Source organism: Stomoxys calcitrans, chromosome 1 (genome assembly GCF_963082655.1).
Source record: "Stomoxys calcitrans chromosome 1, idStoCalc2.1, whole genome shotgun sequence".
Lineage (NCBI taxonomy): Eukaryota > Metazoa > Arthropoda > Insecta > Diptera > Muscidae > Stomoxys > Stomoxys calcitrans.
This window is the reverse complement of record NC_081552.1, coordinates 202525621-202532023: the sequence shown is the minus strand read 5'-3', so window position 1 is coordinate 202532023 and position 6403 is coordinate 202525621.

Below are 6403 nucleotides of genomic sequence, written 5' to 3'. Positions count from 1 at the left end.
CCCGGCGTGAAATTTTTCAGCGGCGGTTATCCCCTTACAAAAGCAGGCTACATTTGTAAAGTACCCAGTCATGTTTAAACTTCTGGTATCGCTAAGCATCACGCCATTCGGACGCGGCAAAAAAGGAGGCCCCATATCGTTGAGCTAAAACATGAATAGGACTACACTCTATGGAATGAGAGAAGTATTCCACGTTCCTTAATGTTCATGGGAAAATAAATATGAAGCGTAGACAGACAGACGTACTTTATTGTAGGAAATTTTGATCAGATCGGTCTAATTATGAACATAGCTGCGAAAGGTGTGATGCCCTAAATATATGGTCCTACATTTGGATAGTAAATTCGTATTCTACTCCCAAATACCTTCATATGAGCCCCATATTGCGATGGTCAGTGAAAAATTGCTGTTTCTGGGTTATTTTGGGAAAGGGGTAGGCCCCCAGAAAATTGATGCCGAAAGTGGGTATCAATTCTTGTTCTACCCCACAATTCCTTTTATTTAAGCCCCACTTTGACATGGTCGGTAAATATGGCCGACTTAGGGGTCTTTTGGGGAGTGAGGTGGTCCACCAAACACTAAACACTGAAAATATATCAGCAACGTGCTCACTTCTCATATATTTGAACCCCATATTGCCATTGGCCTCAAAACTGGATATCAAATCCGTTTTCTAATATCAAATACCATTCACTTAAACCTCTTATTGAAAAACCCAGCAAATATGTCCGGTTTGGGTATGGGACTATGAATATCGAGCTTCACTGTCTTCCAAAGATCCAAATTGTCTTGGTGAGCAAATACGCCCTACTTGGGGGTTGTTATGGTGATGGGACGTCCCCTAGACCGTTGGACCGCAAAGGTTGATGTCAGATTCATGGTCTACTCCCAAATAACCCTCAATTGAGCTCCATTTTTCCATAGTCGGCATACAGGACCGGTTTTGGGGGGTGTTTTGGGGGATGGGACGGCCACTCAGTGACTTGCCCTTGAAAATACATATCGAATTTGCGTTCTACTCTAAAATACCCCTTATTTGAGCCTCATATTGCAATGGTCAGCAAATACTTCCTATTTGGGTGGTGTTATGGGGATGGGGTGGCCCATTAACACTTTTCCCGAATATTGAAATCAGACCTTTCATTTGAGCCCCATAATGCTATGACCGTAAATTTGTCTACTTTGGGAGATGATCTCGGGGATGGGCGGCCCCACAAACACTTGGTCCCACATCTGGATATCAGATTCGTATTCTACACTCAAATAACTTTTATTTAAGCCCCATATTGCCATGGTCAGTAGTAAATAAGTCCTATTTGAGGGGTGTTTTGGGGAAGGGGTTGACCCCCAAAAACTTTGCCCAAAATTTGGATATCAGATTCGTATTTTACTCGCAAATACCTTTCATTTGAGCCCCATATTGCTATGGTGGGTAAATAAGTCCGATTAAGGGGTGTTTTGGGGGTTGGGGTGGTCCCCCAAACATTTGGTCCGACAATTGAATATCAGGCACGTTTTCTAATCTTAAATACCTTTCATTGGAGTCCCATATTGTCGTGATTGGTGTATATATATATTTGGTAGGATTTGGGGTGGGGCGCCCCCCCCCCCCCCCCCCCCCTCCCTAGGTACTCCATCCGAAATTGGGATACCAAATTTTTGTTTGAAGGTTTCTATAAGAGAGCACACAAAATTTCGCTTAAATCGCACCACACGTCTCCGAGATCTGGCGTTTCTGAAAATTTGAGTAAAGGGGAGGGTCCGCTCCCCCTTCAAATATCAAAACATGTAAAAATTTGCAACTTGCATCTCCGAGATCAGGTGTTTCTGAAAATTAGGGTAAGGGGAAGGTCCGCCCCCCCTCACGATATGAAAAAATATAGTACCTTATTTTCACCACAGGATCATTATGCACCATCAGTGAAAATTTGAAGAAAATCGGTTTTGCCGTTTCTGAGTCTATAAGGAACACACAAACAAACAGACAAATCTACAAACAAACATAAATTGATTTTTATACCCTCCATCATAGGATGGGGGTATACTAATTTTGTCATTCTGTTTGTAACACCTCGAAATATGCGTCTAAGACCCCATGAAGTATATATATTCTTGATCGTCATGTCATTTTGAGTCGATCTAGCCATGTCCGTCCGTCTGTCTGTCTGGCAAAAGCACGCAAATTTTCGAAGGAGTAAAGCTAGCCGCTTGAAATTTTGCACAATTTACAATTTTTGGGATTGTAAATGGGCCATATCGGTCAATGTTTTGATATAGCTGCCATATAAACCGATCTTGGGTCTTGACTTCTTGAGCCTCTATAGGGCGCAATTCTCGTCTGATTTTATTGCACGTAGTGTTTTGGTATCACTTCCAACAACTACGCTTAGTATGGTTTACGTCGGTCCATGTTTTGATATAAATAGCTGTCATATAAACCGATTTTGGGTCTTGACTTCTTGAGCCTCTAGAGAGTGCAATTCTCGTCTGATTATATTGAAATTTTGCACGTAGTGCTATGGTATCACCTCCAACAACTACGCTAAGTATGGTTTAAGTCGGTCCATGTTTTGATATAGCTGCCATATAAACCAATCTTGGAACTTGACTTCTTGAGCCAATTAAGCGGGCAATTCTCATCCGATTTGGCTGAAATTGTGCATGAGGTGGTTTGTTATAACTTCCAATAACTGTGCTAAGTATGGCGTAAATCGGTATAGAACTTGATATAGCTGCCATATAAACCGATCTGGGATCTTGACTTCTTGAGCCGCTAGAGGGCGCAATTGCCATCTGATTTGGCAGAAAATTTGCACAACGACTTCTCCCATGACCTTCAACATAGGTGTGTAATATGATTTGAATCGATCAATAGCTTGATGGAGCTCCCATATAAACCTATCTCCCGATTTTGCTTCTTGAGCCCCTACAAGGAGCAATTCTTATACGAATGAACTGAAATATTACACAATGACTTCTACAATGTTCAGCATTCATTTATGGTCCGATTCGGACTATAACTTGATATAGCATAACAGTTCTTATTCAATATTCTTTGTTTGTCTGGAAGGAGATGCTGCGCATAGAACTCGACAAATACAATCAATGGTGGAGGGTATATAAGATTCGGCCCGGCCGAACTTATCACCCTCTTACTTGTTATATATAAGATTTAAATAAAGCTGCAATGGGTTCTTAAATGATGCATTTCTGTCTCCGGATTATGGCGGAAGGTGTTTAACATATATATCCGAGTTGGTGGGTATCTAATGTTCGGCCCGGTCGGACTTAATGCCTTTTTCTTTGGAAATGCTTTTTGTCTACAATTCAAGAACAATTTTCTTGGTACACCCTAATAAATAAGCATCTCATCATGCATACCAACCATATGTACATACATACATATGTAGGTGAATTTTAATTTAGGTGAAGTGTATCAAATGGTCAAAATCGATTTTGCAGTCATTTTCAACCTGGTCACAGTGGATGATTCAAGGAAATCACAACGACAGTATGCTTGGATGGATTTTGATGTCATGTATGGTACAATAGATTGGTTGGTTTGGTAGGTAGATGGGTTGGTTGGTTGGTGTTCAGTTCGGCTGGACATTGCATCGATCGCTGAATGCTGAACCAAAAGTAATCACATCGTTGATGGTCTTTGCAACGGAGTACAACTTTGTAAAAGCACCCACACATATTTTAGCTCAAGAAGAAAAGAAGCATAGAGAAAGGCCTAGAAAATGTTTAACTCTGCCATGGCAAAGGAAGGATTCATTAAACGAATGAAGAATGAATGAATAATTGTCAAACTATGGAAGCATGTTGTCGTGGTCGTTGTCATTGTTAAAAATCGCTTTCATCCCATTTTGATGTATTCTTGTGTTCACCCTACGTTGAGCCTTTAATGACTTTTTCTCAGCCACTACCAAAAGATGTGAGGTAAATTTATTGGAAAAACCAAAGATAATGGTTAATTTGGTTGGAGGTAGGTTCACCACCAAGGAGTCCTTTTGGCCTATATCGTTTCATATTTGGCTATAGCTCTCATATAAACCGAACTTTCATGTTTCCTTTTTTGTTTTGCCCAGTGGGTACAGATTTGCTTTGTCGTTGCAGCCCTTCTTTTGGCATATCTAACTGGCTTTGCCTCCCCCCAAAAAGGAAATGGTTAATGTGTATGTCACTGGTCTGCTGGGGGCCATATCTCTTGGTCCTCACCGCAGCCAAGCGAATCATTCAAATGTTTCCTTACAGATCTAATCATTTGTTCGTTGTCGTTCATATGTAAATTCAGAATTGTAAATTTTTGGTTTCCAGCATGAGCCTTGAACAGGAGCGAGCAACAGCCTATCAAATAAAAAACAAAACAAGTCGACTTTTTCCTATCACATCTAAACTGGTGCTGTTCGTTTCATTATGAATTCACAACAAACAAAACAAAAAAAAAAAAAGGTTCAGCTAACTAAACGGTGCTATGCTAGCTGCTTACCATACAGTCCAAGATTTGGCTACAGTTTCATTTCGATACACTCCGCTAACTTTGGTCCTGGTTCGGCGATGTTTTATTTGGCTTATTGGGTTGGTTAATGGTTATTTGCTACAAGTTGTCTTTTTAACAAAATTTCCTGTCAATTTGTGTCGTTGTGTGGGCTGTGGTTATAAATCACAAGTCACCACATACATGTCCAATGGATCCATACCCCACCTTGGTTGGATGGTATTTGTGGCAGCAATCCACCCACAATGGAGGAGATGAAAAACAGACAACGAACTCGTTGAGCCAATGTCTGCATAACAAGCTTTAATGTCCTTGTATTAATGAACGTCCAATATCGATATATTGTCCGATACTTTGTTGAGACGTAGAAAAGCAATTAATTTTGTCAAAAAAAAAAAAAATTGGCATTTTCTATTCGTAACAGAAACACCAACAACAGCAACGCTGAAAAGTGAAATCCATCAAATTGGTGGGTGGGTGGTTGGTGTTTAGGTCGCAACACTTAAAAAAGAAAAACTAACAGAAGTTAATTAGGGAGATATTTTGCAAAAAATTGAAGTGAATAAAGCCAAAAATTGCAAAATTTTTCATGAACATTCCTTCAAGGACTAACAGGGAGCCATATAGGATAGGTAAGGTTGAGGGACACATGATAAGCAAACTCATTTATTAGCCTCTACACCCGGAGATCGGAATTTCTTTGTGTTCGCCCTAGAAAAGGAGGCAAGAAATACGAAAAAAATTCAGTTAGAGATCCACCACGTTGAGGTGTATACCAGTAGAACGAAACAAGTAAAAAAAGGCAAAAGTCAGGCGGAGCCAACTACTATCTGAACCATATTAAGGTCGGATGTCGGGAGGCTTAAGACTACTCACAGTTTCAAATTTAAGCGAAATCAGATAAAAACTAAAGTTTTTATGGCCTTCAGACCCTTTATCGGGAGATCGGTCTATATGACACCTATATCTAAATATAGTCCTATCTGAACCATACTTAGGTCAGATGTCGGGAGGCTTAAAATAACCCACTGTTTTAAATTTCAGCGAAATCCGGTATTACATAAAGCTTTATGGGCTTCAGTCCCTCTTATCAAGAGATCGGTCTATATGGCAGCTATATCTAAATATAGACCGATCTGAACCATACTTAGGTTAGATGTCGAGAGGCTTCAAATTACCCACTGTTTTAAATTTCAGCGAAAACGGTTAACAAATAAAGCTTTTATGGGCTTCAGACCCTTTATCGGGAGATCGGTCTATATGACAGCTATATCTAAATATAGTCCTATCTTAACCATACTAAGGTCAGATGTCGGGAGGCCTCAAATAATCCTAGGTTTTAAATTTCAGCGAAATCGGGCACAAAATAAAGCTTTTCAGGGCTGCAGACCCTTTATCGCGAGATCGGTTTATATGGCAGCTATCTTCTTCTTATATTGGGTTGCCCAAAAAGTAATTGCGGATTTTTTAAAAGAAAGTAAATGCATTTTTAATAAAGCTTAGAATGAACTTTAATCAAATATAATTTTTTTACACTTTTTTTCTAAAGCAAGCTAAAAGTAACAGCTGATAACTGACAGAAGAAAGAATGCAATTACCGAGTCACAAGCTGTGAAAAAATTTGTCAACGCCGACTATATGAAAAATCCGCAATTACTTTTTGGGCAACCCAATATATAAAAATCAATTTGTGTTTGTTTGTTGGTTTGTTTGTGTGTTCCTTATAGACTCAGAAACCGATTTGCTTCAAATTTTCATTGATGGTGCATAATGATCCCGTGGCGAAAATAGGGTATTACATTTTTTGATATTTGAAGGGGGAGCGGACCCTCCCCCTTACTTTCAGAAACGCCAGATCTCGGAGATGGATGGTGCGATTTAAGCGAAATTTTGTGTGCTCTC